Consider the following 13,793-nt stretch of genomic DNA (forward strand, 5'->3'; position numbering starts at 1 on the left):
GAATATGGTACGAAAATTATGACATAATCTTGTTTCTTCTTGGGCTTTTTTACGAATAAAACAAGGACCAGTCCATAAAGAGCAAAAGTCGACAACTAACTGATAATATCATGCAAACAAACAATCAACACACAGTCTCTAAAAATATAACAACATGGAAATCAAAAGACCGAACAAGACGTATCACACAAAACAAAACCCATTCAGTTGTCAGGTTTCAATTATATTAACATAGTAGGGAAACTCATGAATAAGTTTACATTTTTTTGCCATTGCAGGATCAAAATGAGAACATTTATCAGCTCTCCTTTATGTATAGAGGGACCGATTTTATGGTATTCCAAAATTAATAGACCTTTGCAATGTTTAGAACGGGTTTGTGAAATTCACATATTATTTGAGAATCAGTAACATCAATTCGTTAATTTTACTGATGCCATCACGAGTTGGTAGAACGTAATAGAATAATTTTCCGTTTCATAAATGATAGCGGATATGTTCCAAATGTCATAACTACAATCCCGTCCACTTTTAAGGAATGAGACCTACCAGACAATAAACTGTTTTATAACTCTTCAAATGTTTCGGATCCGACATATCCTTGGCTGTCAAATATTAGCTTTCCTGATAAGGGTTAAATTCAGAAAATTGATTCAGATGCATGGTTATATATTATTTCATTGAATTTATGAAACTTCTAATTAAAAGTGGTATATCGTCAGATATAGTAAGTATCTATATTTACAGTAGTGCAACCGAAATTCATCGATATGGCAAAATTTGCTCATTTCATAATATAAGAACAGATAATTTATGAAGGACAATTCACGAAAAAAAATAATGACGTACATGATACCGATTAAAGAGTCCCTGGAATTACTAGAATTATTTAAAAGACTAATACATGATTCAAGTTATTTCAGAACTACCCTATTTTTAATTTATCTGAATACATGTTTGGTAATGAGTACCCATTCCTAAAAAGTCAGAGCAGGGCCCACTGGTTTTCTTTCGGCAAGCCTCGCCACCTTCGTACGGCAAAGTTTGACACCGGACATGGTTCAAATAAAAGGTAATAAATCAGAGCAGAGCCCTCTTTAATGATTTTTTGGGGGTTAGGCCCATTCGGGAATTATAGGGGTTCAAAGTTGTTAAAAAAAAAATACGTGTCCACCCTACACTCTTTCGGTAGGCCTCGCCAGCTTCGTACGGCAAAGTTCTTTACCGGACATGGCTCAAATGAAAGGTAATGAATCAGAGCAAAAGCCACTGAAATGATTTTTTGGGGGTTAGCACCTTCTGGGAATTGAAGGGGTTCAAAGTTGGTATTATTTTTTTTTTTACGTTTCCACCGTACATTCTTTCGGCAAGTCTCGCCAGCTCCGTACGGCAAAGTTCGACACCGGACATAGCTCAAATGAAAGGTAATGAATCAGAGCAGGACCCACTGAAATGATTTTTTGGGGGTTAGGACCTTCTGGGAATTGAAGGGGTTCAAAGTTGGTATTATTTTTTTTTTACGTTTCCACCGTACATTCTTTCTGCAAGTCTCACCAGCTCAGTACGGCAAAGTTCGACACCGGACATAGCTCAAATGAAAGGTAATGAATCAGAGCAGGACCCACTGAAATGATTTGTTGGGGGTTAGGACCTTCTGGGAATTGAAGGGGTTCAAAGTTGGTATTATTTTTTTTTTTACGTTTCCACCGTACATTCTTTCTGCAAGTCTCACCAGCTCCGTACGGCAAAGTTCGACACCGGACATAGCTCAAATGAAAGGTAATGAATCAGAGCAGGACCCACTGAAATGATTTTTTGGGGGTTAGGACCTTCTGGGAATTGAAGGGGTTCAAAGTTGGTATTATTTTTTTTTTTACGTTTCCACCGTACATTCTTTCTGCAAGTCTCACCAGCTCAGTACGGCAAAGTTCGACACCGGACATAGCTCAAATGAAAGGTAATGAATCAGAGCAGGACCCACTGAAATGATTTTTTGGGGGTTAGGACCTTCTGGGAATTGAAGGGGTTCAAAGTTGGTATTATTTTTTTTTTTACGTTTCCACCGTACATTCTTTCTGCAAGTCTCACCAGCTCAGTACGGCAAAGTTCGACACCGGACATAGCTCAAATGAAAGGTAATGAATCAGAGCAGGACCCACTGAAATGATTTTTTGGGGGTTAGGACCTTCTGGGAATTGAAGGGGTTCAAAGTTGGTATTTTTTTTTTTTTACGTTTCCACCGTACATTCTTTCGGCAAGTCTCGCCAGCTCCGTACGGCAAAGTTCGACACCGGACATAGCTCAAATGAAAGGTAATGAATCAGAGAAGGACCCACTGAAATGGTTTTTTGGGAGGTTAGGACCTTCTGGGAATTGAAGGGGTTCAAAGTTGGTATTATTTTTTTTTTTACGTTTCCACCGTACATTCTTTCGGCAAGTCTCGCCAGCTCCGTACGGCAATGTTCGACACCGGACATAGCTCAAATGAAAGGTAATGAATCAGAGCAGGACCCACTGAAATGATTTTTTGGGGGTTAGGACCTTCTGGAAATTGAAGGGGTTCAAAATTGGTATTATTTTTATTTTACGTTTCCACCGTACATTCTTTCGGCAAGTCTCACCAGCTCCGTACGGCAAAGTTCGACACCGGACATAGCTCAAATGAAAGGTAATGAATCAGAGCAGGACCCACTGAAATGGTTTTTTGGGGGTTAGGACCTTCTGGGAATTGAAGGGGTTCAAAGTTGGTATTATTTTTTTTTTTACGTTTCCACCGTACATTCTTTCGGCAAGTCTCGCCAGCTCCGTACGGCAAAGTTTGTCACCGGACATAGCTCAAATGAAAGGTAATGAATCAGAGCAGGACCCACTGAAATGATTTTTTGGGGGTTAGGACCTTCTGGGAATTGAAGGGGTTCAAAGTTGGTATTATTTTTTTTTTTACGTTTCCACCGTACATTCTTCCGGCAAGTCTCGCCAGCTCCGTACGGCAAAGTTTGACACCGGACATAGCTCAAATGAAAGGTAATGAATCAGAGCAGGACCCACTGAAATGATTTGTTGGGGGTTAGGACCTTCTGGGAATTGAAGGGGTTCAAAGTTGGTATTATTTTTTTTTTTACGTTTCCACCATACATTCTTTCTGCAAGTCTCACCAGCTCAGTACGGCAAAGTTCGACACCGGACATAGCTCAAATGAAAGGTAATGAATCAGAGCAGGACCCACTGAAATGGTTTTTTGGGGGTTAGGACCTTCTGGGAATTGAAGGGGTTCAAAGTTGGTATTATTTTTTTTTTTACGTTTCCACCGTACATTCTTTCGGCAAGTCTCGCCAGCTCCGTACGGCAAAGTTTGTCACCGGACATAGCTCAAATGAAAGGTAATGAATCAGAGCAGGACCCACTGAAATGATTTTTTGGGGGTTAGGACCTTCTGGGAATTGAAGGGGTTCAAAGTTGGTATTATTTTTTTTTTTACGTTTCCACCGTACATTCTTCTGGCAAGTCTCGCCAGCTCCGTACGGCAAAGTTTGACACCGGACATAGCTCAAATGAAAGGTAATGAATCAGAGCAGGACCCACTGAAATGATTTTTTGGGGGTTAGGACCTTCTGGGAATTGAAGGGGTTCAAAGTTGGTATTATTTTTTTTTTTTACGTTTCCACCGTACATTCTTCCGGCAAGTCTCGCCAGCTCCGTACGGCAAAGTTCGACACCGGACATAGCTCAAATGAAAGGTAATGAATCAGAGCAGGACCCACTGAAATGGTTTTTTGGGGGTTAGGACCTTCTGGGAATTGAAGGGGTTCAAAGTTGGTATTATTTTTTTTTTTACGTTTCCACCGTACATTCTTTCGGCAAGTCTCGCCAGCTCCGTACGGCAAAGTTTGTCACCGGACATAGCTCAAATGAAAGGTAATGAATCAGAGCAGGACCCACTGAAATGATTTTTTGGGGGTTAGGACCTTCTGGGAATTGAAGGGGTTCAAAGTTGGTATTTTTTTTTTTTTTTACGTTTCCACCATACATTCTTTCGGCAAGTCTCGCCAGCTCCGTACGGCAAAGTTCGACACCGGACATAGCTCAAATGAAAGGTAATGAATCAGACAAGGACCCACTGAAATGGTTTTTTGGGGGGTTAGGACCTTCTGGGAATTGAAGGGGTTCAAAGTTGGTATTATTTTTTTTTTTACGTTTCCACCGTACATTCTTTCGGCAAGTCTCGCCAGCTCCGTACGGCAAAGTTCGTCACCGGACATAGCTCAAATGAAAGGTAATGAATCAGAGCAGGACCCACTGAAATGATTTTTTGGGGGTTAGGACCTTCTGGGAATTGAAGGGGTTCAAAGTTGGTATTATTTTTTTTTTACGTTTCCACCGTACATTCTTCCGGCAAGTCTCGCCAGCTCCGTACGGCAAAGTTCGACACCGGAAATAGCTCAAATGAAAGGTAATGAATCAGAGCAGGACCCACTGAAATGATTTTTTGGGGGTTAGGACCTTCTGGGAATTGAAGGGGTTCAAAGTTGGTATTATTTTTTTTTTTACTTTTCCACCGTACATTCTTTCGGCAAGTCTCGCCAGCTCCGTACGGCAAAATTCGTCACCGGACATAGCTCAAATGATAGGTAATAAATCAGAGCAGGACCCACTGAAATGATTTTTTGGGGGTTACGACCTTCTGGGAATTGAAGGGGTTCAAAGTTGGTATTATTTTTTTTTTTACGTTTCCACCGTACATTCTTCCGGCAAGTCTCGCCAGCTCCGTACGGCAAAGTTCGACACCGGACATAGCTCAAATGAAAGGTAATGAATCAGAGCAGGACCCACTGAAATGATTTTTTGGAGGTTAGGACCTTCTGGGAATTGAAGGGGTTCAAAGTTGGTATTATTTTTTTTTTTACGTTTCCACCGTACATTCTTTCTGCAAGTCTCACCAGCTCAGTACGGCAAAGTTCGACACCGGACATAGCTCAAATGAAAGGTAATGAATCAGAGCAGGACCCACTGAAATGATTTTTTGGGGGTTAGGACCTTCTGGGAATTGAAGGGGTTCAAAGTTGGTATTTTTTTTTTTTTTTACGTTTCCACCGTACATTTTTTCGGCAAGTCTCGCCAGCTCCGTACGGCAAAGTTCGACACCGGACATAGCTCAAATGAAAGGTAATGAATCAGAGAAGGACCCACTGAAATGATTTTTTGGGGGTTAGGACCTTCTGGGAATTGAAGGGGTTCAAAGTTGGTATTATTTTTTTTTTTTACGTTTCCACCGTACATTCTTTCGGCAAGTCTCGCCAGCTCCGTACGGCAAAGTTCGTCACCGGACATAGCTCAAATGAAAGGTAATGAATCAGAGCAGGACCCACTGAAATGATTTTTTGGGGGTTAGGACCTTCTGGGAATTGAAGGGGTTCAAAGTTGGTATTATTTTTTTTTTTACGTTTCCACCGTACATTCTTCCGGCAAGCCTCGCCAGCTCCGTACGGCAAAGTTCGACACCGGACATAGCTCAAATGAAAGGTAATGAATCAGAGCAGGACCCACTGAAATGGTTTTTTGGGGGTTAGGACCTTCTGGGAATTGAAGGGGTTCAAAGTTGGTATTATTTTTTTTTTTACGTTTCCACCGTACATTCTTTTGGCAAATCTCGCCAGCTCCGTACGGCAAAGTTCGTCACCGGACATAGCTCAAATGAAAGGTAATGAATCAGAGCAGGACCCACTGAAATGATTTTTTGGGGGTTAGGACCTTCTGGGAATTGAAGGGGTTCAAAGTTGGTATTATTTTTTTTTTTACGTTTCCACCGTACATTTTTCCGGCAAGTCTCGCCAGCTCCGTACGGCAAAGTTCGACACCGGACATAGCTCAAATGAAAGGTAATGAATCAGAGCAGGACCCACTGAAATGATTTTTTGGGGGTTAGGACCTTCTGGGAATTGAAGGGGTTCAAAGTTGGTATTATTTTTTTTTTTACGTTTCCACCGTACATTCTTTCTGCAAGTCTCACCAGCTCAGTACGGCAAAGTTCGACACCGGACATAGCTCAAATGAAAGGTAATGAATCAGAGCAGGACCCACTGAAATGATTTTTTGGGGGTTAGGACCTTCTGGGAATTGAAGGGGTTCAAAGTTGGTATTTTTTTTTTTTTTTACGTTTCCACCGTACATTCTTTCTTTAAGTCTCGCCAGCTCCGTACGGCAAAGTTCGACACCGGACATAGCTCAAATGAAAGGTAATGAATCAGAGAAGGACCCACTGAAATGGTTTTTTGGGGGGGTTAGGACCTTCTGGGAATTGAAGGGGTTCAAAGTTGGTATTATTTTTTTTTTTACGTTTCCACCGTACATTCTTTCGGCAAGTCTCGCCAGCTCCGTACGGCAAAGTTCGTCACCGGACATAGCTCAAATGAAAGGTAATGAATCAGAGCAGGACCCACTGAAATGATTTTTTGGGGGTTAGGACCTTCTGGGAATTGAAGGGGTTCAAAGTTGGTATTATTTTTTTTTTACGTTTCCACCGTACATTCTTCCGGCAAGTCTCGCCAGCTCCGTACGGCAAAGTTCGACACCGGACATAGCTCAAATGAAAGGTAATGAATCAGAGCAGGACCCACTGAAATGATTTTTTGGGGGTTAGGACCTTCTGGGAATTGAAGGGGTTCAAAGTTGGTATTATTTTTTTTTTACGTTTCCACCGTACATTCTTTCTGCAAGTCTCACCAGCTCAGTACGGCAAAGTTCGACACCGGACATAGCTCAAATGAAAGGTAATGAATCAGAGCAGGACCCACTGAAATGATTTTTTGGGGGTTAGGACCTTCTGGGAATTGAAGGGGTTCAAAGTTGGTATTTTTTTTTTTTTTACGTTTCCACCGTACATTCTTTCTGCAAGTCTCTCCAGTTCCGTACGGCAAAGTTCGACACCGGACATAGCTCAAATGAAAGGTAATGAATCAGAGAAGGACCCACTGAAATGGTTTTTTGGGGGGTTAGGACCTTCTGGGAATTGAAGGGGTTCAAAGTTGGTATTATTTTTTTTTTTACGTTTCCACCGTACATTCTTTCGGCAAGTCTCGCCAGCTCCGTACGGCAAAGTTCGTCACCGGACATAGCTCAAATGAAAGGTAATGAATCAGAGCAGGATCCACTGAAATGATTTTTTGGGGGTTAGGACCTTCTGGGAATTGAAGGGGTTCAAAGTTGGTATTATTTTTTTTTTTACGTTTCCACCGTACATTCTTCCGGCAAGTCTCGCCAGCTCCGTACGGCAAAGTTCGACACCGGACATAGCTCAAATGAAAGGTAATGAATCAGAGCAGGACCCACTGAAATGATTTTTTGGGGGTTAGGACCTTCTGGGAATTGAAGGGGTTCAAAGTTGGTATTATTTTTTTTTTTACGTTTCCACAGTACATTCTTTCGGCAAGTCTCGCCAGCTCCGTACGGCAAAGTTCGACACCGGACATAGCTCAAATGAAAGGTAATGAATCAGAGCAGGACCCACTGAAATGATTTTTTGGGGGTTAGGACCTTCTGGAAATTGAAGGGGTTCAAAGTTGGTATTATTTTTTTTTTACGTTTCCACCGTACATTCTTCCGGCAAGTCTCGTTAGCTCCGTACGGCAAAGTTCGACACCGGACATAGCTCAAATGAAAGGTAATGAATCAGAGCAGGACCCACTGAAATGGTTTTTTGGGGGTTAGGACCTTCTGGGAATTGAAGGGGTTCAAAGTTGGTATCATTTTTTTTTACGTTTCCACCGTACATTCTTTCGGCAAGTCTCGCCAGCTCCGTACGGCAAAATTCGTCACCGGACATAGCTCAAATGAAAGGTAATGAATCAGAGCAGGACCCACTGAAATGATTTTTTGGGGGTTAGGACCTTCTGGGAATTGAAGGGGTTCAAAGTTGGTATTATCTTTTTTTTTTACGTTTCCACCGTACATTCTTCCGGCAAGTCTCGCCAGCTCCGTACGGCAAAGTTCGACACCGGACATAGCTCAAATGAAAGGTAATGAATCAGAGCAGGACCCACTGAAATGATTTTTTGGGGGTTAGGATCTTCTGGGAATTGAAGGTTTTCAAAGTTGGTATTATTTTTTTTTTTACGTTTCCACCGTACATTCTTTCTGCAAGTCTCACCAGCTCAGTACGGCAAAGTTCGACACCGGACATAGCTCAAATGAAAGGTAATGAATCAGAGCAGGACCCACTGAAATGTTTTTTTGGGGGTTAGGACCTTCTGGGAATTGAAGGGGTTCAAAGTTGGTATTTTTTTTTTTTTTTACGTTTCCACCGTACATTCTTTCGGCAAGTCTCGCCAGCTCCGTACGGCAAAGTTCGACACCGGACATAGCTCAAATGAAAGGTAATGAATCAGAGAAGGACCCACTGAAATGGTTTTTTGGGGGGTTAGGACCTTCTGGAAATTGAAGGGGTTCAAAGTTGGTATTATTTTTTTTTTACGTTTCCACCGTACATTCTTTCGGCAAGTCTCGCCAGCTCCGTACGGCAAAGTTCGACACCGGACATAGCTCAAATGAAAGGTAATGAATCAGAGCAGGACCCACTGAAATGATTTTTTGGGGGTTAGGACCTTCTGGGAATTGAAGGGGTTCAAAGTTGGTATTTTTTTTTTTTTTTACGTTTCCACCGTACATTCTTTCGGCAAGTCTCGCCAGCTCCGTACGGCAAAGTTCGACACCGGACATAGCTCAAATGAAAGGTAATGAATCAGAGCAGGACCCACTGAAATGGTTTTTTGGGGGTTAGGACCTTCTGGGAATTGAAGGGGTTCAAAGTTGGTATTATTTTTTTTTTTACGTTTCCACCGTACATTCTTTTGGCAAATCTCGCCAGCTCCGTACGGCAAAGTTCGTCACCGGACATAGCTCAAATGAAAGGTAATGAATCAGAGCAGGACCCACTGAAATGATTTTTTGGGGGTTAGGACCTTCTGGGAATTGAAGGGGTTCAAAGTTGGTATTATTTTTTTTTTTACGTTTCCACCGTACATTTTTCCGGCAAGTCTCGCCAGCTCCGTACGGCAAAGTTCGACACCGGACATAGCTCAAATGAAAGGTAATGAATCAGAGCAGGACCCACTGAAATGATTTTTTGGGGGTTAGGACCTTCTGGGAATTGAAGGGGTTCAAAGTTGGTATTATTTTTTTTTTTACGTTTCCACCGTACATTCTTTCTGCAAGTCTCACCAGCTCAGTACGGCAAAGTTCGACACCGGACATAGCTCAAATGAAAGGTAATGAATCAGAGCAGGACCCACTGAAATGATTTTTTGGGGGTTAGGACCTTCTGGGAATTGAAGGGGTTCAAAGTTGGTATTTTTTTTTTTTTTTACGTTTCCACCGTACATTCTTTCTTTAAGTCTCGCCAGCTCCGTACGGCAAAGTTCGACACCGGACATAGCTCAAATGAAAGGTAATGAATCAGAGAAGGACCCACTGAAATGGTTTTTTGGGGGGGTTAGGACCTTCTGGGAATTGAAGGGGTTCAAAGTTGGTATTATTTTTTTTTTTACGTTTCCACCGTACATTCTTTCGGCAAGTCTCGCCAGCTCCGTACGGCAAAGTTCGTCACCGGACATAGCTCAAATGAAAGGTAATGAATCAGAGCAGGACCCACTGAAATGATTTTTTGGGGGTTAGGACCTTCTGGGAATTGAAGGGGTTCAAAGTTGGTATTATTTTTTTTTTTACGTTTCCACCGTACATTCTTCCGGCAAGTCTCCCCAGCTCCGTACGGCAAAGTTCGACACCGGACATAGCTCAAATGAAAGGTAATGAATCAGAGCAGGACCCACTGAAATGATTTTTTGGGGGTTAGGACCTTCTGGGAATTGAAGGGGTTCAAAGTTGGTATTATTTTTTTTTTACGTTTCCACCGTACATTCTTTCTGCAAGTCTCACCAGCTCAGTACGGCAAAGTTCGACACCGGACATAGCTCAAATGAAAGGTAATGAATCAGAGCAGGACCCACTGAAATGATTTTTTGGGGGTTAGGACCTTCTGGGAATTGAAGGGGTTCAAAGTTGGTATTTTTTTTTTTTTTACGTTTCCACCGTACATTTTTTCGGCAAGTCTCGCCAGTTCCGTACGGCAAAGTTCGACACCGGACATAGCTCAAATGAAAGGTAATGAATCAGAGAAGGACCCACTGAAATGGTTTTTTGGGGGGTTAGGACCTTCTGGGAATTGAAGGGGTTCAAAGTTGGTATTATTTTTTTTTTTACGTTTCCACCGTACATTCTTTCGGCAAGTCTCGCCAGCTCCGTACGGCAAAGCTCGTCACCGGACATAGCTCAAATGAAAGGTAATGAATCAGAGCAGGATCCACTGAAATGATTTTTTGGGGGTTAGGACCTTCTGGGAATTGAAGGGGTTCAAAGTTGGTATTATTTTTTTTTTTACGTTTCCACCGTACATTCTTCCGGCAAGTCTCGCCAGCTCCGTACGGCAAAGTTCGACACCGGACATAGCTCAAATGAAAGGTAATGAATCAGAGCAGGACCCACTGAAATGATTTTTTGGGGGTTAGGACCTTCTGGGAATTGAAGGGGTTCAAAGTTGGTATTATTTTTTTTTTTACGTTTCCACAGTACATTCTTTCGGCAAGTCTCGCCAGCTCCGTACGGCAAAGTTCGACACCGGACATAGCTCAAATGAAAGGTAATGAATCAGAGCAGGACCCACTGAAATGATTTTTTGGGGGTTAGGACCTTCTGGAAATTGAAGGGGTTCAAAGTTGGTATTATTTTTTTTTTACGTTTCCACCGTACATTCTTCCGGCAAGTCTCGTTAGCTCCGTACGGCAAAGTTCGACACCGGACATAGCTCAAATGAAAGGTAATGAATCAGAGCAGGACCCACTGAAATGGTTTTTTGGGGGTTAGGACCTTCTGGGAATTGAAGGGGTTCAAAGTTGGTATCATTTTTTTTTACGTTTCCACCGTACATTCTTTCGGCAAGTCTCGCCAGCTCCGTACGGCAAAATTCGTCACCGGACATAGCTCAAATGAAAGGTAATGAATCAGAGCAGGACCCACTGAAATGATTTTTTGGGGGTTAGGACCTTCTGGGAATTGAAGGGGTTCAAAGTTGGTATTATCTTTTTTTTTTACGTTTCCACCGTACATTCTTCCGGCAAGTCTCGCCAGCTCCGTACGGCAAAGTTCGACACCGGACATAGCTCAAATGAAAGGTAATGAATCAGAGCAGGACCCACTGAAATGATTTTTTGGGGGTTAGGACCTTCTGGGAATTGAAGGTTTTCAAAGTTGGTATTATTTTTTTTTTTACGTTTCCACCGTACATTCTTTCTGCAAGTCTCACCAGCTCAGTACGGCAAAGTTCGACACCGGACATAGCTCAAATGAAAGGTAATGAATCAGAGCAGGACCCACTGAAATGTTTTTTTGGGGGTTAGGACCTTCTGGGAATTGAAGGGGTTCAAAGTTGGTATTTTTTTTTTTTTTTACGTTTCCACCGTACATTCTTTCGGCAAGTCTCGCCAGCTCCGTACGGCAAAGTTCGACACCGGACATAGCTCAAATGAAAGGTAATGAATCAGAGAAGGACCCACTGAAATGGTTTTTTGGGGGGTTAGGACCTTCTGGAAATTGAAGGGGTTCAAAGTTGGTATTATTTTTTTTTTACGTTTCCACCGTACATTCTTTCGGCAAGTCTCGCCAGCTCCGTACGGCAAAGTTCGACACCGGACATAGCTCAAATGAAAGGTAATGAATCAGAGCAGGACCCACTGAAATGATTTTTTGGGGGTTAGGACCTTCTGGGAATTGAAGGGGTTCAAAGTTGGTATTTTTTTTTTTTTTTACGTTTCCACCGTACATTCTTTCGGCAAGTCTCGCCAGCTCCGTACGGCAAAGTTCGACACCGGACATAGCTCAAATGAAAGGTAATGAATCAGAGCAGGACCCACTGAAATGGTTTTTTGGGGGTTAGGACCTTCTGGGAATTGAAGGGGTTCAAAGTTGGTATTATTTTTTTTTTTACGTTTCCACCGTACATTCTTTCGGCAAGTCTCGCCAGCTCCGTACGGCAAAGTTCGTCACCGGACATAGCTCAAATGAAAGGTAATGAATCAGAGCAGGACCCACTGAAATGATTTTTTGGGGGTTAGGACCTTCTGGGAATTGAAGGGGTTCAAAGTTGGTATTATTTTTTTTTTTACGTTTCCACCGTACATTCTTCCGGCAAGTCTCGCCAGCTCCGTACGGCAAAGTTCGACACCGGACATAGCTCAAATGAAAGGTAATGAATCAGAGCAGGACCCACTGAAATGATTTTTTGGGGGTTAGGACCTTCTGGGAATTGAAGGGGTTCAAAGTTGGTATTATTTTTTTTTTTACGTTTCCACCGTACATTCTTTCTGCAAGTCTCACCAGCTCAGTACGGCAAAGTTCGACACCGGACATAGCTCAAATGAAAGGTAATGAATCAGAGCAGGACCCACTGAAATGATTTTTTGGGGGTTAGGACCTTCTGGGAATTGAAGGGGTTCAAAGTTGGTATTTTTTTTTTTTTTTTTACGTTTCCACCGTACATTCTTTCGGCAAGTCTCGCCAGCTCCGTACGGCAAAGTTCGACACCGGATATAACTCAAATGAAAGGTAATGAATCAGAGAAGGACCCACTGAAATGGTTTTTTGGGGGGTTAGGACCTTCTGGGAATTGAAGGGGTTCAAAGTTGGTATTATTTTTTTTTTTACGTTTCCACCGTACATTCTTTCGGCAAGTCTCGCCAGCTCCGTACGGCAAAGTTCGTCATCGGACATAGCTCAAATGAAAGGTAATGAATCAGAGCAGGACCCACTGAAATGATTTTTTGGGGGTTAGGACCTTCTGGGAATTGAAGGGGTTCAAAGTTGGTATTATTTTTTTTTTTACGTTTCCACCGTACATTCTTCCGCCAAGTCTCGCCAGCTCCGTACGGCAAAGTTCGACACCGGACATAGCTCAAATGAAAGGTAATGAATCAGAGCAGGACCCACTGAAATGATTTTTTGGGGGTTAGGACCTTCTGGAAATTGAAGGGGTTCAAAGTTGGTATTATTTTTTTTTTACGTTTCCACCGTACATTCTTTCTGCAAGTCTCGCCAGCTCAGTACGGCAAAGTTCGACACCGGACATAGCTCAAATGAAAGGTAATGAATCAGAGCAGGACCCACTGAAATGATTTTTTGGGGGTTAGGACCTTCTGGGAATTGAAGGGGTTCAAAGTTGACATTCAAAGTGTACGGTTTTTTTTTTTAAACAAAAAAATCTTTACATTTCTTTTAAGTAAGGATGCATGCCGTACAAAATAGTGCACGTATACTTTCAATTCAAAATATTGTTTGTGGGCATGAAATGTACTCTTACAGTTTGTTATTTTGTATGTTTTCATTTTCAGTATAGGGAATAGACATTAAAAGTTCCTTTTCTAGAAAATAAAAGATATTTGAGGATGCCGAGTGTATGGAAAGCCAGTATATAGTTATTCTTTCGCACATTATATTTTTCTTATTTCGTTTATTTGAAAGCTGATACATTGTTCAAAGGAACAAGTTTAAGTGAACTCACATTAGATAGTTATTCTATGCTCCGCCTACGACAGTAAAGCCCATAATATTATCTGGTTTTTGTGTTCGTTCGTTAATTCATTCGTCCGTTTGTCCGTCCATTCATACTGCATTAGAATGACGTTAGTGTTGAATCTAGTCTAAGATGACGTTGTAGTCAGATCAACTTGAAACTAGGTACACATATTCATTAA

General features: G+C 42.1%; 1 long non-coding RNA gene across 14 annotated transcripts; it reads right to left on the reverse strand.

Annotated features, from left to right (window-relative positions):
• Nucleotides 1-1,758: 1,758 nt before the first annotated feature.
• LOC127724639 (uncharacterized) lies at nucleotides 1,759-12,942 on the reverse strand. Of its 14 annotated transcripts, none has more exons than XR_007992632.1 (7): nucleotides 12,162-12,270; nucleotides 10,204-10,914; nucleotides 6,997-7,707; nucleotides 6,286-6,463; nucleotides 4,679-5,570; nucleotides 4,146-4,323; nucleotides 2,574-2,718 (listed from the first exon to the last, which is right to left on the reverse strand). It is a non-coding gene; the product is annotated as an uncharacterized LOC127724639 (long non-coding RNA). The 14 variants fall into 14 exon arrangements; XR_007992633.1 differs by lacking the exon at nucleotides 2,574-2,718 and adding an exon at nucleotides 3,170-3,252; XR_007992631.1 differs by lacking the exon at nucleotides 2,574-2,718 and adding an exon at nucleotides 3,506-3,787.
• Nucleotides 12,943-13,793: the final 851 nt, after the last annotated feature.

Source organism: Mytilus californianus, unplaced genomic scaffold, assembly GCF_021869535.1.
Source record: "Mytilus californianus isolate M0D057914Y unplaced genomic scaffold, xbMytCali1.0.p SCAF_1, whole genome shotgun sequence".
Classification (NCBI taxonomy): domain Eukaryota; kingdom Metazoa; phylum Mollusca; class Bivalvia; order Mytilida; family Mytilidae; genus Mytilus; species Mytilus californianus.